The sequence below is a fragment of the Rhinatrema bivittatum genome, chromosome 15, assembly GCF_901001135.1.
Source record: "Rhinatrema bivittatum chromosome 15, aRhiBiv1.1, whole genome shotgun sequence".
Classification (NCBI taxonomy): Eukaryota; Metazoa; Chordata; class Amphibia; order Gymnophiona; family Rhinatrematidae; genus Rhinatrema; species Rhinatrema bivittatum.
The window spans coordinates 22085080-22111450 of record NC_042629.1 but is presented as its reverse complement, the minus strand read 5'-3'; the positions used below and the strand labels follow the sequence as shown (position 1 = coordinate 22111450).

The 26371-nt window shown below is 46.2% G+C and overlaps 1 protein-coding gene across 10 annotated transcripts in view; it reads left to right on the top strand.

Annotated features, from left to right (window-relative positions):
* The window catches only part of ROBO2 (roundabout guidance receptor 2), a 1949228-nt gene that overhangs the window by 636514 nt on the left and 1286343 nt on the right, over positions 1-26371 (top strand). The gene's annotated exons all lie outside the window — the stretch shown is intronic.

The window sequence follows — 26371 nt, the reverse complement described above, 5'->3', positions numbered from 1 at the left end:
CTATGTGAGTGCTTCCAATCCATACAAATTTGACTTTTTAGGGGGGTCGAATACTTTTGCAAGCTACTGTATCTTCAAGTTTAATAGAAGGAACAAGAAAAAACAATTCAATTTATTATTTCCAGGGTTTATTTTTTTTAGAACAAGTTATTTTTAAAACCTAAAAGGAGATATGTAGTGGACTGCAGAAAAAAAGTAAAAGCAAAGTAATTTGATTATTAACATGTGCACGATGTGTCTTCGCTCCACTCATTCAGAAAATAGGAATTAAGTTGATTTGACAGCTCTCCAATTTTGCTTTCAATGGTATTGATTCCTCTCATCAAGGCTGCACAGTTCTGTGCTCTATCCTTTCGAAAGCGACTGATAGGTACACTCAGTGTAATCACATTACACTGTGCATTCCCTGCATGTAATAATATATTTCAAATCCTGATCAATTTGAGCCCAATTTTCTTTCAGATGGTGCAATCAAACGATTCCTTTTTATTTTGATTTCCGTCTGATCCACATGAAAAGAAGGAAAAATCTATTGAAGGGAGCAAGTTGAACTTCTGATTTTATTATGCAATATTTTGCCTCAGATAAGGTAGTGCTGTAATCCTGTTGGCCCTGAAAATAAATTTGGCTCTTAGTAGCTTGTGATACTATTGTTAGAACAATGCAAATATAATCTAGAGAATGTAGGCCATGAGTTTCCAGGCCTAATTATATTCTGGTTCTATTAGACATTTCAGCTGCATTTGATACACTTGACCATTCAATTTTGCTATCAGGTCTTCAAATCAATTGGCATAACTGGTTTAGTTCCTGTCCAACCGTCCACAACAAATAAATATAGGCTCACATCACTCCGATTGGTATACCATTTCATCAGGCATTCCTCAAGGTTCATCACTTTCAGCTAGTCTGTTTACCTTCTTCCACTGTGTCACCTTTTAACAGGTTTACGTGTAGATTTCAAAATCTACGCCACTGACATTCAGTTCTTTGTTCCCTACAGCTTCTCCTGATCTCACACGCTATCTTTTGTGAAACTTTGTATTAGTTCTGTTAATATTTGGGTAAGCCATAATCACTTGAAACTTAACCCTTCAAAAACCAAGATTTTACACGATCAGTATTCCACAATTGTTATGCCGGCCTCCTACTCATCTCCTTTTTGATAAATACTCCATTCCCATCACTATGGAAGCCCCTAATCTTGGAGTCACTCTAAAATCTGCCTTATTCATGTCTCACAGTATTTCCTCCTTGGTAAAAATGTCATTTTTTATGATTCATCTCTTAAAACGTCTTAAGCCATTATTATACCCACATGATTTCCGTACAGTATTTCAAGCTCTTATTCTCACAGGGCTTGATTGCTGCAATGTTTTATATCTAGGAATTCCGTCCAGTGCTATTTGTCCCCTTCAATTGATTCAAATGCTGGTGCACATATTTTGGTACATGCAAAACATTGCGATCACATAACTCCTGTTCTTTGTTCTTTACATTGGCTCCCCCATTTTTTATCGCATTCAGTATACAATTCTCACGATAATCCATAACCATTCATATGTGTACCTACTCAAGTTCAAGAAGATCAGATGGGAAAACTAGATGGCGCATTTTGGTCTTTCACTATGTTACTATATATTGGTTTTGTTTCCACAAGATGATGATATTGCTGCTGTATGCAGAATATTATATCCAAATAATCTGGTACTAGATCAGCTGCTACCTGTTAATAAACATCATCTAGTATATATTGGAATCATTTTCCATAGTAACGTAATAAATGATGGCAGAAAAAGAAATAGTTGGCTCATCCTGTCAGTCCAGTTGCAATTCTTCCACTTTGAATTGAAGAGCTTATAAATTTCCATGTTCAAATCAACACCAAATTTCTACCTTCCATGTCTTTATACCTGAACGTTCAACCTCTTTCCTACCACTGCTTTCCATATCAGCCCTAAGCATGCCAAGGCTAAGCCATTCCAGGCTTTGTCATTTTCCGTTATGATTCTTAAAAGGTCAGCATTACATCCAACACTTTCATGTATAATTATCATTCAAGAAAGCATTAAAAACTCACCTCATTAGCTTTCAAAGATAACATGGGGATTCCAATATAGTGCATTTTTATTTTTGTTTCAGAATTTCTTTGTTTTATTGTTTTATGTACACTTTTATTTATGACTGTAACAAGTGTAAGTTGTCATGACCTGCAATGTGTAATGTGTGGATTATAAATTTTTTAAATAAATAATCCATACAGCTACAATGTAACCCGCTTAGAAGTGTCTGAAAAGCAGAATATAAATCAAATCTCCCAAACTAGCGCATCTGGGTTCAGTGAGAGAGAGGTCACTCTACCTGGCAGGTCCCAAGTTATGGAATTCCCTCCCAGTTGAGATTCGCTTAGAGGATAACATCAATAGCTTTAAGAAGCAGATAAAGACCTGGTTATTTCAGCAGGCGTTTAGTCAAATCAACTGATCTGTTACTAGGATATTTTAGTGGAAGAAGTGGAGGTATTAATTATAACATTGAAATGAGGAACAGGGACATGGGAGATTTGGGTAATTTTACTTAAGGGAATGTCGGTTGACGGGTTCATTTATTATAGAATTATTTCTAAATGCATTAGTTTTTAAAGTGTTTTTATTGTTTTAACTTTAATATAATTTTAAATTAATGTTATTGAAAGAATGTAAAATTTAGATAAGTTGTTTATTTTTATTTTTTTTCATTTTATTTTGAATTTGCTACCGCAAATTCTATGTTTGTAAACCGCCTTGACATGTATTTGAAAGCCGGTATATAAAGTTGAATAAATAAAATAAATAAATAAATAAATGCTAGAAAAGCCATTGTCCAAAATGTCCGGTCTCCCAGTGCTCATTACTGTTTGGAATTTTGCCATATACCACATGTGTCCCCCTCCATGTCTTCATACCATTAGTAATCCACACAGTTTGTCCCTGCCCCTTTCAACCTTTTGCTATCCCCCTATGGCCTGTGGTGCCACTGTCCCTTCACTTTTTACAAGTCAGAGTCCTCTGTGTTTGTACCATAACTTTTTGATATCTGTTACCTGTTTAGCTTCTATCACCCATTCCAGGCTTGCATGCCAGGCATTCCCACACTTTCTGTGAAAACGTATCCTGATTCTACGCTCTTGGAGCTTCATATCTTGTCACCCTAGTTCTACAGCTTTATTGCCATTGAAAAACGTTTGCTTCTTGTGCATTAATATCTTTCAAGTATTTAAATGATGCTATTATATCCCCCACCACTTTTCTCCTCTAGAGAATACATATTCTATTTCTATGCTTTGATTTGTAACTTCCTTTTCTCATAATGACTAACATCAAAATACAAAGAATACTATAAAATATACACATTTTACATAGTATAAGCACATAAAATACAATAAACCATTTTTATACACAAAACATCCCACCAACCCACTTTCCTGAGTACTTGTCCCTCCCTCACTGAATGGCTGACTAGACTCTAATCCTTTTCCATTAACATCTATAAATTACTCATCCCAACTAACAGAGGACCACAACAGTAATAACCAGGGGCAGATTGGCCTATCAGGGCTTCGACCCCATGCCCACGGAGCCACTGTGCTCAACACCAACCTGCAGAAGCTCTTTTCTCCGCTGCCTTTTAACACGATGCGGTGGCCGTGTGGGTCATGTTTTCCCTCTCAGCATGGCAATAGTACGGGCCTCCCCTAAGAGGCACCACGATAGCGAGAAACACGAACAGCTTCCCCTCACATCCTGTCTCTCTCCCTTGTCTGTGGGCTGAAGAAGAAGATAGCTGAAGGCCGCCAGTGGATCCATAAAAAGGAGCTGTTCATCCATGTGCCACCACAGAAAGGCCAGTGGGATTGATGATAGGCTGCCGCCAGGGGGTGGGGGCGCATAGGAAAACAACTACTGGCTGCTATTGGAGCCAAAAAAAGGAGCTGCTCAGCTGTGGGCTGCTGCTGGAGCCGAGGATGAACTGCAGGCCACAGCAGAAGCCCAGGCTCACAGGCTGAAGAAAGGAGAAAGAGGCAGGCTGCATGGTGAAGCAAAAGCAGAGGCACATTTGTAAGAGGGAAGTGTTTCTGTAGGGGTGTGTGTGTGTGTGGGGGGGGGGGGGGAGGAGTGTGCTGTTGTGTGTAAGAAAGAGAGGGAGCATGCTTCTTTATGTGTGTGAGACAAAGAGTGAGCCTGCTTCTGTGTGTGTAAGAGAGAGAGAGAGCATGCTTCTGCTGTTGTCTGTGTGTATGAGAGAGGGAGCCTGCTTCTACTGCTGACTGTGTGTGTATATGAGAGTGAGGGAGCCTGCTTCTGTCAGTATGAGTGTGAGAACAAGAGAGGGAGCCTGCTTCTACTGCTGTCTGTGTGTGTATGAGAGTGAGGGAGCCTGCTTCTGTCTGTGTGTATGTGTGAGGGAGGTGCTTCTGTGTGTGGGAGAGGGAAGGAGAACAAAGTTTTTGCATCCACCTTTCTTCTGCTAATCTGTAACAATCTTACGATAACTGGAAATCAAATGTTCCCAGGTATGGGGAGAGTGAGAGTTTTTAATCCTTATTTTTAATTAGGTATTTGATGTGGGCCCCAAACATGAAAAACATATTTCAAAACAGTAAAAATAATTTAAAAAGTTTAAAAATGTATTCTATTAGTCAACTGCTTTGAAATATTTGTTCATTTTTAATATGGTTTTACTATTATATTTTATATTTCTTGGTTTTATTATTTGATGTTTTGTGAGGGATGGTAATGTTTCTGTTTATCAATTGTTGCACTACATAGAGTCTGGTTTTTTGCGGTTTTCAGTTCTATTTATATTTTATTACTTCTTTATTCTGTATTTGATGATGGTCTATCTGTGTTCTGCCTATGTCAGGTGGACAAGTAGTATTCTCTTAGGGGTAGATTTTTAAAAACTGCGCGATCGCGTACTTTTGTTTGCGCAGCAGGCGCAAACAAAAGTACGCTGGATTTTATAAGATACGTGCATAGCCGCGCGTATCCTCTAAAATTCTGGATCAGCGCGCGCAAGGCTGCCGATTTTGGGCAGCCGGCGTGCGCCGAGCCGCGCAGCCTGCCTCCGTTCCCTCCGAGGCCGCTCCGAAATCGGAGCGGCCTCGGAGGGAACTCTCTTTCGCCCTCCCCTCACCTTCCCCTCCCTTCCTCTACCTAACCCACCCCCCCGGCCCTATCTAAACCCCCCCCTACCTTTATCCACGGATTTACGCCTCCCAGAGGGAGACGTAAATCCACGCGCGCCAGTGGGCTGCTGGCGCGCCGAGACTCAACCCGGGGGCGGTTCCGGAGGGCGCAGCCATGCCCCCAAAACACCCCGGGCCGAAACCACGCCCCTGGTCCCACCCCCGAAATGCCGCGCCCGCCCCCGAAACGCCGCGTCATCGGGTCCCGCCCCCTCCACACGCCCCCGACTCGCCCCCTTCCAAAAACCCCGGGACCTACGCGCGTCCCGGGGCTCTGTGCGCGCTGGCGGCCTATGGAAAATAGGCGCGCAAGGCCCTGCTCGCGTAAATCCGGGTGGATTTACGCGAGCAGGGCTTTTAAAATCCGCCCATTAGGGTGCAGTTTCTGTATTGGGATCTATAGCATTACAGCTTGGTCTGTTTTTCCTAATAGGAGATGTATTGATGTTTTAGGGCCTGGTGTAATAGATGCAGTGTTGCCTTTTCATAGGTAAGGTTGTTACTATTGAATGGGAGGTTTACTAGTATTTTGTATTTGTATTTTAGTTTACTCATGGCTTTCTGAGTGCCACATTCAATCTATGTTACAATAGGCCTAATGCCATATGAGTTCCAAGCATTTTTTTTTTACTTTTATTGCAGGGTTTTCTGGTTGGCACCATAGCAGTTCGTGTAAATATTAGAGATGTGAATCGTGTCCTCGATCGTCTTAACGATCGATTTCGGCTGGGAGGGGGAGGGAATCGTATTGTTGCCGTTTGGGGGGGTAAAATATCGTGAAAAATCGAAAAAACGTAAAATCGCAAAACCGGCACATTAAAACCCCCTAAAACCCACCCCCGACCCTTTAAATTAAATCCCCCCCCCCCAAATGACTTAAATAACCTTCGGGTCCAGCGGCGGTCCGGAACGGCAGCGGTCCGGAACGGGCTCCTGCTACTGAATCTTGTTGTCTTCAGCCGGCGCCATTTTCCAAAATGGCGCCGAAAAATGGCGGCGGCCATAGACGAACACGATTGGACGGCAGGAGGTCCTTCCGGACCCCCGCTGGACTTTTGGCAAGTCTTGTGGGGGTCAGGAGGCCCCCCCCAAGCTGGCCAAAAGTTCCTGGAGGTCCAGCGGGGGTCAGGGAGCGATTTCCCGCCGCGAATCGTTTTCGTACGGAAAATGGCGCCGGCAGGAGATCGACTGCAGGAGGTCGTTCAGCGAGGGTTCCGGCGCCTCGCTGAACGACCTCCTGCAGTCGATCTCCTGCCGGCGCCATTTTCCGTACGAAAACGATTCGCGGCGGGAAATCGCTCCCTGACCCCCGCTGGACCTCCAGGAACTTTTGGTCAGCTTGGGGGGGGCCTCCTGACCCCCACAAGACTTGCCAAAAGTCCAGCGGGGGTCCGGAAGGACCTCCTGCCGTCCAATCGTGTTCGTCTATGGCCGCCGCCATTTTTCGGCTCCATTTTGGAAAATGGCGCCGGCTGAAGACAACAAGATTCAGTAGCAGGAGCCCGTTCCGGACCGCCGCTGGACCCGCAGGTTATTTAAGTCATTTGGGGGGGGTTCGGGAGGGTGGGGGATTTAATTTAAAGGGTCGGGGGTGGGTTTTAGGGGGTTTTAGTGTGCCGGCTCACGATTCTAACGATTTATAACGATAAATCGTTAGAATCTCTATTGTATTGTGTTCCATAACGGTTTAAGACGATATTAAAATTATCGGACGATAATTTTAATCGTCCTAAAATGATTCACATCCCTAGTAAATATAGAAGACATGTTGTAATATTTTTACTTTAGAAGACTGTACTATCAATGTACTTTTTCATGTAAAATCTTATTACAAATGCATAATTTTCAATTGGGTGTGTGGAGGGCAGGGCTGGGGCAAGGCTGTAAGGTTTTCCTAGGGTGCCTGATGCCCTGGCTGCACTGTGCTGGCTCCACTTGAGAAAGCAGAATTCCATCTGGAGTTGTGCTGTCGTAGGCCAGGCTCTCCCCAGTAATGATGCCTATAATTTTGGCCAGGGCTTAATTTTTCTTTTCTTAAGCTGTGGAGGAAGCCGGCAGTATGGATCACGTCTGGTACCCCTCCTCCCCAGAAGTAAGTAAATAAATAACTCTATTTCAAATAAATAAATAAATAAAGTAGGTAGGCAGAGCAGAGCCTATGGCAGTGTTTCCCAACCAGTGTGCCTGCAGACCTGATCAGGTGTGCCACGGAAAAGTCACCACTACCTGATGCTCTGATCCAGGGCTCCACCTGGGCTCTGCTCTCAGCATCTTTGCAGCAACAGTGAAATACCAGCGGTGGCTTTTAAACTGATGGAACCTCCTTTCTGAGAACATATGTGATCATGCATGCCTCATCTAGCTACAGCATGAGCCTCGGATTGTGGTAATGTTCAGCATACTGGGCAGAGGTAGTTGGCACCCACTTTGTGTGGCACACAGCCCCTCCTCATCTTCCTGTGTGAGTCCTTGAAGCCTCTGTCTTAACCTCAGGCTGTACAGGGAGAGTGTGCAATGAGCTCTGAATGTGACTCATTTTGAGTGCTGGCAGCAGCAGCAAAGGAGCTCTGTCAGCCACATGCGGCAGCCAAGGTAACTAACTGAGCCGGTTGCTCATACCACACCAATTTCTCCCTTGGGAGCTGATACATTGTGACAGGTTCATATGCATCTTTGCCCCCTATTTTGGAAGAGAGCTTGGTGGGCTTCCAGTGCTTCTTTAGCCCTTTTGGCCACATAAGTGTTTTCCACTTCTGCACTGTCTGCTCCGTGGGAGATGGTGTGCCATACAACGTTTTTGTTAATGTAGGTTTGAAAAACTTGGGAAACAGCATAAAAGCAGTGGACTCCGTGTAGACCTATTTCTTAGGTCGTTCAGCGAGGCGCCGGAACCCTCGCTGAACGACCTCCTGCAGTCGATCTCCTGCCGGCGCCATTTTCCGTACGAAAACGATTCGCGGCGGGAAATCGCTCCCTGACCCCCGCTGGACCTCCAGGAACTTTTGGCCAGCTTGTGGGGGGCCTCCTGACCCCCACGAGACTTGCCAAAAGTCCAGCGGGGGTCCGGAAGGACCTCCTGCCGTCCAATCGTGTTCGTCTATGGCCGCCGCCATTTTTCGGCGCCATTTTGGAAAATGGCGCCGGCTGAAGACAACAAGATTCAGGAGCAGGAGCCCGTTCCGGACCGCTGCCGATCCGGACCGCCGCTGGACCCGCAGGTTATTTAAGTCATTTGGGGGGGGGTTCGGGAGGGTGGGGGATTTAATTTAAAGGGTCGGGGGTGGGTTTTAGGGGGTTTTAATGTGCCGGTTTTGCGATTTTTCGATTTTTCACGATTTTTCACGATATTTTACCCCCCCAAACGGCAACAATACGATTCCCTCCCCCTCCCAGCCGAAATCGATCGTTAAGACGATCGAGGACACGATTCACATCCCTACACTATACCCACTTGTTCTGAGTCCATCTGTCTACACTAAGGAAAACGAGATTATCAGGTAAGTAATCTCACCATTTTCCCTAAATCTTTCTTAGGTGCCAACATAAATGTTTCTAGTACTATAGAAAACTGGTGGTTGTTGCACTCTAGTTCATCCTCTGTGTTCCCTTAGTTTACAGAGGCACTGTGTAAACTACAAAGTCAACATAGGTTGATATTGTAGATTTGGACTTGAGTAGGTATTCTTATTTCTGAGAGCTCTTCTAATTCCTTTGTCATCAGCTGAAGTGCATAAGTACAGTTAATAGCTTCTGGGTATTTACAAGGGCTTGACCTCAAACGCTGCACCCGTCCATCCACTATCCATGCCTTACGTCCCTACAAGGGCCTGACCACAAACATTGTGCCTGTCCGTCCAATGTCCAGGCCTTACCTCCCTACAAGGGCCTGACCTCTAACCCTGTGCCTGTCCATCAAGGCCTTACGTCCACACAAGGGCCTGACCTCTAATGCTGTGCCTGTCTGTCCACTGCCCAGGTCTTATGTCCCTACAAGGACTTGACCTCTAATGCTGTGCCTGTTCATCCACTGTCCAGGCCTTACGTCCCTACAATGGCCTGACCTCTAACGCTGTGCCTATCCATCCAGGCCTTACATCCCTACTAGGGCCTTACCTCAAATACTGTGCCTGTCTGTCCAGGCCTAACGTCCCTACAAGGGCCTGACCTCTAACACTGTGCCTGTCCATCCAGGGCTTACATCCCTACAAGGGCTTGATCTCTAACGCTGTGCCTGTCCGTCCAGGCCTTACGTCCCTACAAGGGCCTGACCTCAAACTCTGTGCCTGTCCATCCACTGTCCAGGCCTAACGTCCCTACAAGGGCCTGACCACTAACACTGTGCCAGTCTGTTCAGGCCTTATGTCCTTACAAGGGCCTGACCTCAGTCGCTGTTCCTGTCCATCCAGGCCTTACGTCCCTACAAGGGCTTGACCTCTAACACTGTGTCTGTTCATCCACTGTCCAGGCCTTATGTCCCTACAAGGGCTTGACCTCTAACACTGTGCCTGTTCATCCACTGTCCAGGCCTTATGTCCCTATAAGGGCTTGACCTCTAACGCTGTGCCTGTCCGTCCACTGTCCAGGTCTTACATCCCTAAAAGGGCCTGACCTCTAACGCTGTGCCTGTCTGTCCAGGCATTCTGTCCCTACAAGGGCCTGACCTCTAACGCTGTGCCTGTCTGTCCAGGCATTCTGTCCCTACAAGGGCCTGACCTCAAATGCTGTGCCTTTCCATCCAGGCTTTACATCCCAACAAGGGCCTGACCTCAATCGTTGTGCCTGTCCGTCCAGGCCTTACGTCCTTTCAAGGGCTTGATCTCAAATGCTGTGCCTGACCCTACAAGGGCCTGACCTCAAATGCTGTGCCTGTCTGTCCAGGCCTTACGTCCCTACAAGGGCTTGACCTCTAATACTGTGCCCATCCATCCACTGTCCAGGCCTTACATCCCTACAAGGGCCTGACCTCTGCTTGTCCTTCCAGGGTTTACATCCCTACAAGGGCTTGACCTCTAACGCTGTGCCTGTCCAACTACTGTCCAGGCCTTTCGTCCCTACAAGGGCCTGACCTCTAATGCTGTGCCTGTCTGTCCAGGCCTTCGGTCCCTATAAGGGCCAGACCTCAAATGCTGTGCCTGTCTGTCCAGACCTTACATCCCTACAAGGGCTTGACCTCTAATGCTGTGCCTGTCCGACCACTGTCCAGGCCTAACGTCCCTACAAGGGCCTGACCTCAAACGCTGTGCCTGTTCCTACAAGGATCTGACTTCAAACACTGTGCCTGTCGTTCCAGGCCTTACATCCCTACAAGGGCCTGACCTCAAACACTGTGCCTGTCTGTCCAGGCCTTACGTCCCTACAAGGGCCTGACCTCAAACACTGTGCCTGTCTATCCAGGCCTTATGTCCTTACAAGGGCCAGACCTCAAATGCTGTGCCTGTCTGTCCAGACCTTACATCCCTGCAAGGGCTTGACCTCTAATGCTGTGCCTGTCTGTCCACTGTCCAGGCCTTACGTCCCTACAAGGGACTGAACTCTAATGCTGCGCCTGTCCTTCCAGGCCTAACGTCCTTACAAGGGCCTGACCTCAAACGCTGTGCCTGTCCCTACAAGGGCCTGACCTCAAACGCTGTGCCTGTCTGTCCAGGCCTTATGTCCCTACAAGGGCCTGACCTCAAACACTGTGCCTGTCTGTCCAGGTCTTACGTCCCTACAAGGGCTTGACCTCTAATGCTGTGCCTGTCCATCCACTGTCCAGGCCTTATGTCCCTACAAGGGCTTGACCTCTAATGCTGTGCCTGTCCGTCCACTGTCCAGACCTTGCATCCCTACAAGGGCCTGACCTCAAACACTGTGCCTGTCTGTCCAGGCCTAACGTCCCTACAAGGGCCTGACCTCAAACGCTGTGCCTGTCTGTCCAGGCCTTATGTCCCTACAAGGGCCTGACCTCAAATGCTGTGCCTGTCTGTTCAGCTTCAAGCTTGGATATTTCATATGCTCAATAGTTTTCATAACCTTCATAATACGGGACATTTTCCCTAGATGTTTCTTAGGTGTCAACATTAATGTTTCTAGTACTATAGAAAAATGGTGGTAGTTGTACTCTAGTTCATCCTCTGTGTTCCCATAGTTTTCAGTGGCACTGTAGGGTACAAAGTCAACATAGGTTGATATTGTTATTTTGGACTTGAGTAGCAGTTTTCTCATTTCTGAAAGCTCTTTAAGTTCCTTTGTCATCAGCTGAAGTGCATGAGTATAGCTAATAGCTCCTGGGTATTCCCTAGATAGAAACATAGAAACATAGAAATGACGGCAGAAGAAGACCAAACGGCCCATCCAGTCTGCCCAGCAAGCTTCACATTTTTTTCTCATACTTATCTGTTTCTCTTAGCTCTTTGGTTCTATTTCCCTTCCACCCCCACCATTAATGTAGAGAGCAGTGATGGAGCTGCAACCAAGTGAAATATCAAGCTTGATTAGTTAGGGGTAGTAGGGGTAGTAACCGCCGCAATAAGCAAGCTACACCCATGTTTATTTGTTTTACCCAGACTGTGTTATTCAGCCCTTATTGGTTGTTTTTCTTCTCCCCTGCCGTTGAAGCAGGGAGCTATGCTGGATATGCGTGTAGTATCAGTTTTTCTTCTCCCCTGCGGTTGAAGCAGGATATGCATTGAAAGTGAAGTATCAGGCTTATTTGGTTTGGGGTAGTAACCGCCGTAACAAGCCAGCTACTCCCCGCTTTGTGAGTGCGAATCCTTTTTTCTTCTCCCCTGCCGTTGAAGCAGAGAGCTATGCTGGATATGCGTGAAGTATCAGTTTTTCTTCTCCCCTGCCGTTGAAGCAGAGAGCTATGCGTGAAGTATCAGTTTTTCTTCTCCCCTGCCGTTGAAGCAGAGAGCTATGCTGGATATGTATTGAAAGTGAAGTATCAGGCTTATTTGGTTTGGGGTAGTAACCGCCGTAACAAGCCAGCTACTCCCCGCTTTGTGAGTGCGAATCCTTTTTTCTTCTCCCCTGCCGTTGAAGCAGAGAGCTATGCTGGATATGCGTGAAGTATCAGTTTTTCTTCTCCCCTGCCGTTGAAGCAGAGAGCTATGCGTGAAGTATCAGTTTTTCTTCTCCCCTGCCGTTGAAGCAGAGAGCTATGCTGGATATGTATTGAAAGTGAAGTATCAGGCTTATTTGGTTTGGGGTAGTAACCGCCGTAACAAGCCAGCTACTCCCCACTTTGTGAGTGCGAATCCTTTTTTCCACATTTCCTCTTGCTGTTGTAGCTTAGAGTGATGTTGGAGTCACAGTAACCATGTGTATGTTTATTGAATAAGGGTATTATCTCCAGGCAGTAGCCGTCATTCTGGCGAGCCACCCACTCTTTATTGACGGCCTCTTGATTTTATGGATCCACAGTGTTTATCCCACGCCCCTTTGAAGTCCTTCACAGTTCTGGTCTTCACCACTTCCTTCGGAAGGGCATTCCAGGCATCCACCACCCTCTCCGTGAAGAAATACTTCCTGACATTGGTTCTGAATCTTCCTCCCTGGAGCTTCAAATCGTGACCCCTGGTTCTGCTGATTTTTTTCCTATGGAAAAGGTTGGTCGTTGTCATTGGATCATTAAAACCTTTCAAGTATCTGAAAGTCTGTATCATATCACCTCTGCTCCTCCTTTCCTCCAGGGTGTACATATTTAGATTCTTCAATCTCTCCTCATAAGTCATTTGATGAAGACCTTCCACCTTTTTGGTCACCCTTCTCTGGACCGCCTCCATCTTGTCTCTGTCTCTTCGGAGATACGGTCTCCAGAACTGAACACAATACTCCAGGTGAGGTCTCACCAAGGACCTGTACAAGGGGATAATCACTTCCCTTTTCTTACTCGATATTCCTCTCTCTATGCAGCCCAGCATTCTTCTGGCTTTAGCTATCGCCTTGTCACATTGTTTCGCCGACTTCAGATCATTAGACACCATCACCCCAAGGTCTCTCTCCTGCTCCGTGCACATCAGCCTTTCTCCCCCCATCGAATACAGTTCATTCGGATTTCCACTCCCCATATGCATGACTTTGCACTTCTTGGCATTGAATGTCAGCTGCCATGTCTTCGACCACTCTTCCATCTTCCTTAAATCCCGTCTCATTCTCTCCACTCCTTCCGACGTGTCCACTCTGTTGCAGATCTTAGTGTCATCCGCAAAAAGACATACCTTACCTTCTATCTCTTCCGCAATGTCGCTCACAAAGATATTGAAAAGGACCGGTCCCAACACCGATCCCTGCGGTACACCGCTTAAGACCGCTCTCTCTTCAGAGAGAGCGGTCTTAAGCGCTCTCTTCAGAGAGATGCCAACGGAATCTCTCATCATTCAGAGAGATGCCAACGGAACCACCACACTCTAGGGACCAACCCATTCTAGGGAGCCCTTTCCTGCACAAAGTAAAGGGAACTCTCCCCGGGGCCGGCCTGTCTTGCCCCTACGAAAACCACAGGGACCTGACTACCTCCGCTCTGCCATCCTGTCTTGCCCCTATCAACTTTCTGCCACTCTGCCTTGCTGCCATACACCAGATGACTCACTCTACTTCTTGTGGTGTTCTTGCCACTATCATGGTTCCTCAGTGTGTTGGTGATAGTGTTTCTGCTGCTTTGTCCTTTTATCGGTGCCTTGTGGTTTTTTCTGATACTCTTTCTGCTTGCTATGTTCCTCCTTCATTGTGCTGTAGGATGTTGATGCCACTTGTCTTGCCACTTTGCCTGTCGTGCTGCCTTTGAGGGTTCATGCAACTGTTATCGGTGCTCTCTTTTGAAACTGTGGTGTGTTTTTGACACTCTTGCTGCTGCTTTGCACCTCTGTTATAGCACTCTTGCCACACCTGGTACCCCTTTGCCCCTTTACAGTGCCTTAGGCTATTCATGCCACTTTGGTGCCACTTTGCCACAGTCTAAGTACCTTGGAGCTCTTTTCTCATTCTGATGATTGCTCCTCAGAATTGATAAGAAAACCCCAATTCTGCAGCCAAAAATAGGCTGCAATTACTTCCCCCTTTGACTTTAATAGGAAAACGGAAAAATGAATAAAACTAATCAACGAATTGGTTTTTCCCCCTATGAAACTAATGCAATGAATTTGGTTCCTGGCGAAACGAAAACCGAATTGAAATGAATTTTTTCCTTCTGCACACCTCTAATAATTTGTATCCTGGTATAGCACTGTCCTACTGGTTATCCGCCTTCCACCATGTCTCTGAGATGCCAGTTGTCATTATTCACTGCTATACACACTAACTCTCTTCTTAGATTTCTGGCATTAGCATTCAAACATTTCAAACTGTGTTTTTTGTTTGTATTAACATTCTGCTGTTCAGTTAACAGGGATAATTTGGAATCTTTTAGCTCAGATGATTCTTTACTTATAGGCACATCGAGTAACTTTAGTTTCCTAATGGAAGCTCAATGAAGTTTGTAAAGAACACTTTAATAATATGCCTTATTAATTCCAATGCTTGGAGTGATGCATATTGAATGAAAAAATTGGTATTGTGTAGTCTAGCAAAACATTAAAATGGCATGATGACTGTATATAGATATTTGGGTGACTCTAGCACTTTAATGAATACCTTACTTTAACTATAAAATACAACTTACTCTTGTTTTTTTAACTAATTAAAGCAGCAGGTGGAAAGGTTGCCTCTTTTCCCCTCTCTCTTTCTTGGTTGCCCCAAACTCTACTGAGCATCTTTTTTTCATGCTTTCATTTTCATGGTCACTGATCAATGGATTGTTGCTGCATGCTCATATTCACGTTTGCTGTCCTTTACATTACATTTATGTTTTGATATTCTCATTTGCTGGACTTTGATCTATGATGATGTCTTAGCAGAAAGATCCTCGACTACTGCAAAACACTGTGTTCCTTGGATTAAATAAAGAGAGAAAATTGTGTATGTAGATTTTTAATTTTTTTGTGTGTGTGCACTGTCTGCTCCAACTGTAGTGGCTTTTCTGTTGATTTAATCTAGCTTCCTACATGAGCTAAAAGTCAAAACATTTCTCTTAATTAAATAATTCATCTGTGTTGTGATCTGATCTAAAGATGGGTACACCTCATCTGCCTATGAACTAAGGTCCATTCAGCTCTTTTTCCTTTATAATATACTTAATTTTAGAGCTGCAACCTGTGAACTCTGATAGACTTCCTGACAGTAATGATTAGTCTGGTGGACGCACTGCATCAGCTTATCAATAATCTCTTTAGTTGTGATCACACTAATGAATCTTCATCCAATAGGGAGGCGCCAGTGAAGGTCGTTCATTTCCATAGACCCTAGGCAGTAAACAAATTACATTTACTCCTCTGTCACTTTCCCAATTTAATAAACCAAGAAAGAAAAAAAAAACATAGGAAAATGCATATTATATACTGACTTCTCTTAGCAAAATTACAGCAATAAATCAATTGTTAATTTGTCATTTCTTTGTTGTGCTGCACCATTTACCATTTTGTTATGAGTTTCACATTTCAGATATTAACAGTTGAGATGAAAAGGCTCCCTGAGGTTTCCCCGAGTCCTGATTTATGGAACATCTGTAGAACGCTTGCCATTCGCTACTTCCAAGAGAATATATTTCTGATAAACTGATTATGTCTGTGTGATAGACATGTTGATTAATCAGACCCTTTGTGGTCCTTCCTGCTTGCATGATTGCATATTATCTTAGTTTATTGGCAAACTTGGATTTTCATGCAGTGATGTGTGAACAATGAAGAATCAAATTCAAACACAGTAGATTTTAGCTTGGTTCAGGTTTGATTTTTGGATTTTCCCCAGATCTCCCAGGAGAATGTCATTAGATTTATTTATTTTGCTGGCAGCTTCAAAAATTCAAAAGAATTGGACCTCAAGAAGGGACTCTCAGCTCCTGAAAGCATTAGGAAAGGTATTAAGTTAGTCCAATTAAGATATTACCTTATATATTTTTTTGTTGACTTTTATTTCCGTGCATGGAAGAAGACTAACATGGCAATCGTGCAGTTTTATCAGAAGACTTTAGAAAAAACCCAAAGTTAATATGAACAAAAAAATCACTTCTAAATTTATTGAAAAATCTGAAACTAATTGTTTTTCAGAAAGATTAGGAACTAAGTTGACAAAGCTTTGAAAATGTTTTCATCTTTGTTGAAGTATCCTCTATGGCTGATACGAAGACGTTTGCACATCTTTAGCTACAGCTACAAGATAATCTTTTAGAGTAGTTAATTTATGGCATAGTCATGCCAGCAGGTGTAATGACAATTCATTAATAAAAGGTATATAAGAGGTTGTTTCCCTGGTTCCTTTGATACATTCACTTGCTTACTACAGTCCTGATGACTTTATTATTTGCAATGCATCTAATCCTCATGCTAGTTTGCCTTAATGCCCACATTAAGGCAAACTATTTCAAACTTAAAGCTTGGTTTTCAAAGTAGTAGAAAATAAAATAATTACATCAGGGTAAAATGGGGAAATCATGTCATGCCACGGGTCGGATATATTAAAGATTTTTCCCTATACTTATCGGGAAATTGCTTTGCAGATCTAGCGCTAAATGCTGTGAGTCTTGAATTTGGCAGGTGATATTTAAAGAGCCTGGTGTTCTCGTCAGTCAGAAGATGGGCTGCAGGTTTGTAATAAAGGGAATTGCATGCTACATGTGTAAGATTAATAATGTAAAACATGAATATTATGAAGTGTTATCAATTTTACCTGGGGGTGGGGGTAAATTGCCCATATATTATAGAGAAAAGAATGATAATGCCATAGTTTTTTAAATTAATATTTATAATAATATTGAAACTCATCTTTAGAGGGAAAACAGTAAGATACTGATTATGTGCAAAGTTGAAAACAGATGTTGTGACCTTGACTAGGAAAACTAAATAGGACATTATCATCTTTTTTTTTTTTACTGGTTATTCCTTTCTCCTTGCAGCCCAACATTCTTCTGGCTTTAGCTATTTCTTGTCACATTGCTTTGCTGTCTTATAATTGTCAGATACTGTTACCCCCTAAGTCCTTGGTTCGAGCATATCAACCTTTAACCCCCATCACATACAGCTTTTTTGGATTACAACATTCCAGATGCATGACTCTGCACTTCTTGGTATTGAATCTCAGCTGCCAAATCTTCGATTACTCTTCCTTTCTTAAATCACTTTTCATTCTCTCTACTCCTTCAGGTATGTTCTTTCTTGAAGATCTTAGTATCATCCAGAAACTGCTCGCTAACTCAAGGAACCGTACCGGACACACTGAAACTATCCACACTCAAACCTCTCCTTAAAAAACCCAATCTGAACCCATCTGACCCAAATTTTCACCCCATTGCTAATTTGCCATTTATAGCCAAACTTATGGAGAAAGTAGTAAACAGTCAACTCTCAGAATACCTAGAGGAAAATAAAATTCTAGCACCAGCACAATTTGGTTTCCGTAAATCCCTTCAATACGGAATCCCTTATCATTTCTCTGACAGACAAAATCCACTCAGGCCTCGACAAAAAGACCTCATACCTGCTGGCTCTACTTGATTTATCAGCGGCCTTCGACACGGTGAAGCACTCCATTCTTATCAACCGTCTAGCAGACATCGGTATAACAGGAACAGCTCTGGACTGGTTCAAATCATTCCTCGACAACAGAAAGTTCAAGGTTAGAATAAATAACAAAGAATCGCAACCGGTCAAAGCCACTCTTGGGGTCCCTCAAGGATCATCTTTATCCCCCACTCTATTTAACATCTACCTCCTACCTCTCTGCAGACTCCTCACAAACCTAAAAGTGACGCATTTTATCTACGCCGATGACGTCCAGATCCTGATACCAATATCAGATTCAATAGCCAAAACACTCAACTTCTGGAACACCTGTCTACAATCAATCAATACACTCCTCACCAGCCTCAATTTGGTGCTTAACACCGCAAAAACTGAACTGCTACTCATCACACAGGATGAAAACTACCCTTCAATTCAAACGCTCTCGACCACACATGTAAGAGATCTAGGAGTAACCATTGATAACCGACTGAATTTAAAAAAATTTGTCTCTAACACAACTAAAGAATGTTTCCACAAACTACATGTACTAAAAAACCTGAAACCTCTCCTCCATCTACAGGACTTCCGTACGGTTCTCCAAGCTATCCTATTTTCGAAAATTGACTATTGCAATTCCATCCTAATCGGCCTTCCAGCAGTCACTACAAAACCACTACAAATGATCCAAAACTCCGCAGCTAGGATTCTAACCAACACCAGCAGATGTGAGCACATCACCTCTATACTAAAGAGCCTACACTGGCTCCCCATTAAGTTCAGAATCCTTTACAAAGTGCTTACTATTATACACAAATCCATCCACTCACAAACACCACTCGAATTAAACCGCCCTCTCCAAGTCCATACAGCGTCCAGACCCATCAGACAAATACATCTAGGCACCCTCTACGTACCCCCAGCCAAATCTTCAATGAAGAAACGTGCCTTCTCCATAGCCGGTCCCACACACTGGAACAATCTACCATCAGACCTCCGCCTAGAACCATGCCTGCGGACTTTCAAGAAAAAATTGAAAACCTGGCTCTTTCGGAAGCCTTCACGTAAAACCACATGCCAACCTTAAAGGTCCACACTTAACCAGTGTTTAGGAGAACCAGCCCAATCCAGTTTAACCTGTTTCCTTCTTCAGTTCAGTTTTTTCTACTGTTTCCTTTCTAGCATATTTATTATTATAATTACTCTTTGCTCTTGGCTTTATGCTCAATGTCTATCGATCTCTGAATATTGACTATTGTTCTATATACTATATTTATTATCATAATTAATCACTGTTCTATGCTTGTGTTCAATTTTTTGTTCTCTGATTAGCGATTATTGTTCTATGTACACCATATTTATGGTAATTCTGGTTATATGTAAACCGAAGCGATATGTACCAGTACATGATCTTCGGTATATAAAAAGTCTTAAATAAATAAATAAATAGACACACTTTACATTGTATCTCTTCTGCAATGTCACTCACATAGATATTGAACAGAACCAGTCCCAAAACTGATCCCTCTGGCACTACTCTTAACACGGTTCTGTCTTCAGAGTAGGTTCCATTTACCATTACATGCTGTCTCCTATCAGTCAACCAGTTTGTAATCCATGCCACCACCTTGGCGCTCACACCCAAGCTTCCCATTTTATTCACAAGCCATCTATGCGGAACAATATCAAGCTTTGCAGAAAGCTGTGCAGAAGCTGTGCAGATCACATTGAATGTTCTTCAGAATTGTCTAACAGGCTCTTCCCTTCGTGAATTCATGCTGCCTTGGGTCCAAAAACCCACCTGATTATAGATAGTTCACTATTCTTGCCTACAGCAGCAGCATCTCCATTAATTTTCCCACAATCTAGGTGAGGCAATCCGACCTGTAGTTTCTCCGCCTCCTCGCTGCTACCACTCTTGTGAAGTGGAACCACAACCACTCTTCTCCAATCCTGTGATATTCCGTTTCCAGGACAGATCTTTCAGTTGACCTGCCAGCACATCTCCAAGCTCCCTCAGTATCCTGGGATGTACCTTATCTGGCTCCCAGTGCCATATCCACTTTCAGTTTACCTAACTCTTCCCATACATTCTTTCTGTAAATGGAGTTTCATCTACCCTATCCCTGTCTACTTTCCAGGATCTTCTTTAGTGATCATAAAACAAAATTAGTGTTTTAATATTTCTGCCATTTCTTTGTCTCCACACATTGCTTCTCATCATCTTTCAATTTCACTATACCCCTTCAGGCCTCCTTTCTTGCTCTGATATATTGGAAAAATGTTTTCGCACCTTACTTTATCTCTTTGGCAATCCTTTCTTCCGCTTGACCTTTTGCTTTCCTGATTTCTTTCTTTGTCTCCCTCAGTTTTAACAGATACTCTTTCTTGTGTTCCTATTTTTGGGATCCTTTATACTTCTTGAATGCTGTTCTTTTTGCCATTATTTTTTCAGCCACTTCCTTAAAGAACCCTATCATTTTCTTTTTCCTCCTACTGTTGTTTACTTTTCTAATATAGAGATTTGTTACCTTTGTAATAGCTCCTTTTAATTTGGTCCACTGTTCCAACTCACCCATTTTCTACCAGTATTCCAGTGCTTCCTTCAGGTATATCTGAATCTTTGTGAAATTCAAAACTCGGGTCTTCATGTGTATTGTATTTGCGATATTGATCCATACCATCTGATGATCACTGGTGCTCAGGTGAGCCCCTACCTGAACATTAGAGACATTATCCCCATTAGTGATCACTAGATTTCCTAGCGTGTAGCAGATGGACTCAGAACAAGTGGGTATAGTGTGCTCGTGCTAGCAGTTGGAGACGGATTTGACGTCAGCACGGGTACATATACCCCCACAGGAAGTGAAGCAACTCAGTAATTTCCGTCTCCAAAGCAGTTTGGAGCGCCTGCACGCTCGCTGAGCATGTTTTCCAATACTACTTTCTACTTTCTACTTTCCAAATTTCTCAGAAGACGGGCCCCGCACTCCTGCGGTGATACCCTCGGGTCCCTCCCCCAGTCGAGTTTCCCGAGGTGATTTCCGTGGTCCCTCGGAGGTAAGAGCCTCGGTCCGGTGGCCGATTCGCGGCAGGGATCTAGCCCCCGAGCGAGAAGGACTCGGGCCTGGCTGAGAGGCGCCTCGGTCCCGGCGTGGACTTAGCCCCGAGCGAGACGAGTTCGGCGGCTTAGAGGCAGCGGGTGCACTTCCTCGAGCGCGGCGGTGAAGGTATTTCCCCTCTCCCCCCGCTGCCGGAGAACGCCCGGGTTACAGCCGGGAAGCGCAGAGGATCAGGTAAGGCGTACATCTCTTACTTTTTGGTCTCCGAGGTACGAGGATCGGTGGCGTTGCCTGCTTGCGGCATGCCGTGGAGGTCGCCATTTTGTCTGCCTTGTTCAGGTATTGAGCGCCCATAGATAGGCGCACTCTGGATAGGCGCCTGTTGATAGGCGCACAACGCAGCATATAGATTGCTAAGCGTATGTTATTGAGCGCATATTGTTTATTATTGAGCGCATATTGTTGTACGCATATTGTTGAGCGCATATTGCTGAACGCATATTATTGAGCGCATATTGTTTATTATTGAGCTCATATTGCTGAACGCATATTATTGAGCGCATATTGTTTATTATTGAGCGCATATTGCTGAACGCATATTATTGAGCGCATATTGTATATTATTGAGTGCATATTACTGTACGCACGTTATTGAGCGCATATTGTTTATTATTGAGCGCATATTGCTGAACGCATATTATCGAGCGCATATTGCTGAACGCATATTATTGAGCGCATATTGTTTATTATTGAGCGCATATTGCTGAACGCATATTATTGAGCGCATATTGTTTATTATTTAGCGCATATTGCTGAGCGCATATTATTGAGCGCATATTGTTATTGGGCTCATATTATTATTGAGCGCATATTGCTGACAGTATAAGCGCCGGCGCCCTGCATTCGCAAGACACGATGGAACACTTAAACGCCCCGGCGTCTCTAGAGGCGGCACCTCCTGATTCCAGCGTGAAAGCTCTTGGCCTGTGCTCAGCATGCCAGCTTAGAGCCACACAGAGCGAGGAGCCAGACTCCCTTTGTGCCCAATGTGAGGAGGCCGTGGGAGCCTCGGGCCAGGACCAGTCTCAACCAAGGTTTACCGACAGTTCCCCAGGGGCCACCCCGGACCTAACGGGCCTTCTCGAACAGCCGGGGGACCTGGTACCCCGACGGCTGGAGACCGCTTCCATTTCCTGGGTGGACTTATTTAAGGGGATCCACGCCTTTGTATAGATGCAGTTGGCTTCCCGTCCTGGACCTGCTGCTGCTCCGGCTGACCCTGCCCCTGGACCTTCTTGCCCTTATCGCGGGCACCAGCCTCCGGGCAGTCCGGCTCATGCGGACCCTGATGTCTCGGAGGACGAGTCCGAACCCCCCGAGGAGGGGGACCTTCCCCCGGGGATAGAGCCATATCGAACTATGAGGCGGTTCTTTCCCAAGGAAGATCTCTCTGACCTGGTCTCTCAGTGCCTGACGGAGTTGGCTATTCCAGGCCCCAGCACCATGGAGGTATCTACGCAGAACTCCCTGCTCGAGGGTCTTTGTCCCACAGCCCGCCATTTCCCCTTCCTGCAAGCGGCGCAACAGCTGATAGATTTGGAGTGGAATGCGCTGGAGGCCTCGTTCAAAGGGGGTCGGGCCCTGTCTGGCATGTACCCCCTGGACCCGGCAATCAAGGATATGCTGGCGTGCCCTAAGGTGGACGCCTTGGTTAGCGCTGTGGTCAAGTGCACTACCATTCCAGTGGAGGGGGGGCGGCCCTCAAGGAGGCTCATGACCGACGCCTGGACGCCATCCTGAAACAAACCTTTGAGGTGGCAGCTCTGTCTCTGCGAATCGCAACCTGCTGCACAGTGATAACGCGTTCCTGTTTGTCACAGGTCAGGAACAATGCTCCGGCAGCAGACATGGAGTCAGCTCTCTCATTCCTTACGGATGCCGCCTCAGACCTAGTCCGTACGACAGCCAAGGGGGTCTCATCCTCAGTAGCAGCCAGGAGGCAGCTCTGGATACGGAATTGGTCAGCCAATGCTCCTTCTAAGACACGTCTCACTAGAATGCCGTTCAAGGGCTCTCTCCTGTTCGGCAGCGACCTAGATAAACTGGCCAGCTCATGGGGCGCCTCTCCAGTACCTCGACTGCCAGAAGACAGGTCCAAGAGGAACCAGCGCATCTTTCCGGGGCCCTCCAGAGGTAGAAGCTCCCAACGCTTCACTCCCTATAGGAGTCGCTACCAGGCACCTCATCCTCAGGCCAGGAACCAGTCCTTTCGAACCAAGCAGCGCAAGAGGGGAGCCGGCTCGGGTTCAGGTCCCGGCCGCACCTCACAATGAGAATCAGCCAATCCATCTGGGGGACGGAGCCATAGGGGGCAGGTTAACCCTCTTCTACCCCAGATGGGTCGAGATTACTTCGGACCAGTGGGTCCTCGCCATCATCCGAGAGGGCTATTATCTGGACTTCCGTCACACAACTCCGGACAGGTTTGTGGAGTCTCCGTGTCCAATCCACAATAAGGCAGCATTAGAAGTTACCCTGGTGAGGCACCTGTCCTTGAAAGCCATAATCCCAGTACCTGCATGGTAAATGGATTCTGGGCACTATTCCATTTATTTCATGGTACCCAAGAAAGAGGGCATTTTCCGGCCCGTATTAGACCTCAAGTCAGTCAACCGATACTTAAGGGTCCCGAGGTTTCGCATGGAAACTCTGCGCTCAGTCAAGATCGCAGTACAGCCAGGGGAGTTCCTCATGGCCTTAGACTTGTCAGAAGCCTACCTGCCTATCCCGATCCATCAGGATCATCAGCGCTACCTACGCTTCAAGGTTCTGGGACGACACTTCCAATTCCGGGCTTTGCCCTTCAGGTTAGCCACAGCGCCGCAGACCTTCACCAAGGTGATCGTAGTGGTAGCAGCGGCGCTCAGACGGGAAGGAATCCTTGTCCATCCCTACCTAGACGATTGGCTGATCAGGGCGAAATCCTGAGAGGAGAGCCATCGGGCAACCAACAGAGTGATCTCCCTGCTGGAAAGCCTGGGATGGGTAGTCAACCTAAACAAGAGCTGCCTACAGCCTTCCCAATCACTGGAATACCTGGGAGTCCAGTTCGACACCCAGGCAGACAAAGTCAGCCTCACCACCAAGAGAAAGTTAAAACTCCAGACGCGTCTACGGTCCTTGATGGGAGCCAGCCAGCCCATAGCTTGGGATTATCTGCAGGTTCTCGGTCTCTTGGCATCCACCCTGGAAGTGGTACCCTGGGCGTGGGCCCATATGAGACCACTATAACGATCCCTTCTCTCTCGATGGAGCCCACGCTTCCGGAATTACTCCGTGCATCTACCTCTACCAGCCAGAGTGCGGACCCAGCTAAGGTGGTGATTGCAGTCCAACCACACGAGCAGGGGGTCGAAGATGTCCTCCCCCACGTGGACTCTGCTCACCACAGATGCCAGCCTGAGTGGATGGAGAGCACACTGCGAAGAGCTCACCGCCCAAGGGCGGTGGATCAGAGAAGAGTCGGGGTGGAACATCAACCGTCTAGAGGCACGGGCAGTCCAGTTAGCCTGCCTGCGATTTGCTCACAGACTGCGGAACAGAGTGGTCAGAGTGATGTCCGAGAACGCCACCACGGTGGCATACATCAACCGACAGGGCGGAACCAGAAGCCAACAGGTGTCCCTAGAGATAGTCCACATTGCCGGAAGGGACAACACCGCGGCAGACTTCCTCAGCAGGGAAAGCGTAAATCCGGGAGAATGGCAGCTGTCCCCCACAGCCTTCCAGATGATTGTGGATCAGTGGGGGACTCCGGACATGGACCTGCTAGCGGACAGGTCCAATGCTCAAGTACCCAGATACTTCAGCCGCAAGCGAGATCCGTTCTCTCACGGGATCGACGCCCTGGTTCAGCCATGGCCTCCAGGGACCCTGCTATACGCCTTTCCGCCATGGCCCCTGCTGGGCGCCCTTATACACAAGATTCAGAGGCACAGGGGCCTAGTTCTTCTAGTGGCACCAGACTGGCCAAGAAGACCCTGGTACGCGGACATGAGAAGACTATTGACAGGGGAGCCTCTTCCCCTGCCTCCGCTCAGGGACCTGCTACGTCAAGGTCCCATCCTCCACGAGGATCCGGCTCAATTCTCTCTTACGGTCTGGCCATTGAGAGGGCTAGACTGAAGAAAAGAGGTTACTCGGAGCCGGTGATAGATACACTCCTCTGAGCGCGCAAGTTTTCCACATCCCTCACCGACATAAGGATCTGGAGAGTATTCGAAGCCTGGTGCGACACTCATGGCACCAATCCACATGCGACCACAATCCCTATTGTTCTGGATTTCCTGCAGGATGGGCTTCAGAAAGGTCTCTCCCTAAGCTCCATCAAGGTTCAGGTGGCTGCGCTGTCTTGCTACGGTCCCAGGAGGGAGGGCAAGACCATTGCCACGCACCCAGATGTGTCCCGCTTCCTGAAAGGAGTCAAGCACATTCGTCCGCCACTGAAGTGGCCAGTGCCCCTGTGGAACCTCAACCTCATTTTGGATTTCCTCGTGGGATCCACCTTCAGACCCCTTCAGGGCCTGTCTCGCCGTTCGCTAACTTTGAAGATGGTATTCCTGCTGGCAGTGTGTTCAGCACGCCGCATCTCAGAGCTACAAGCGCTGTCGTGCCGTGATCCCTTTCTCAGAATCACTCCTGAGGCTATCCATCTTCGCACGGTTCCCTCCTTTTTACCTAAAGTAGTCTCACAATTTCACCTCAACCAAACCATATCCTTGCCAACCACGGTGGGTTTGAAGAAATCAGAAGAAGGGCGTTTGCTATGCCATCTCGACATCGGCAGATTACTGCCCAGAAACCTGGAAATGACAGAAGCAGTACGAAAGACGGACCATCTGTTCGTCCTTCACAGCGGGAAGAAACAAGGAGAAGCGGCCTCACGGCCCACCATTGCCCGCTGGATCAAAGAAGTTATCAGAGCGGCCTACGTAGAGGCCGGGAAGTCACCGCCTCTGCAGGTCAAGGCTCATTCTACCAGAGCGCAGGCGGCCTCTTGGGCAGAATCTAGGATGCTGTCGCCCGCGGAGATATGTAAGGTGGCGACATGGTCCTCCCTCCATACCTTTTCCAGATTTTACCGTCTGGATGTCCAGGCCAGGGAGGACACAGCATTTGCGAGGGCAGTCCTACGCGGTCCTTAGGCAGCCTCCCGCTCAGTTCGGGAGTAGCTTTTGTACATCCCACTTGTTCTGAGTCCATCTGCTACACGCTAGGAAATGTTGAGATTACTTACCTGATAATCTCCTTTTCCTTAGTGTATGCAGATGGACTCACCATCCCGCCCGGCTGCCAGTATACATGGGGTTTCCTCAATTCAAGGTAAGGCATGTCATTTCTTACACGAGAGCGTCCACTCTACCAGGTGTCGACGTCTTCCGGTTGGGAACGCTGGCAGTCTCCAGCTACTATCAATCGGTCAGGAGAATCCTGTTTCACTAATTCATTGA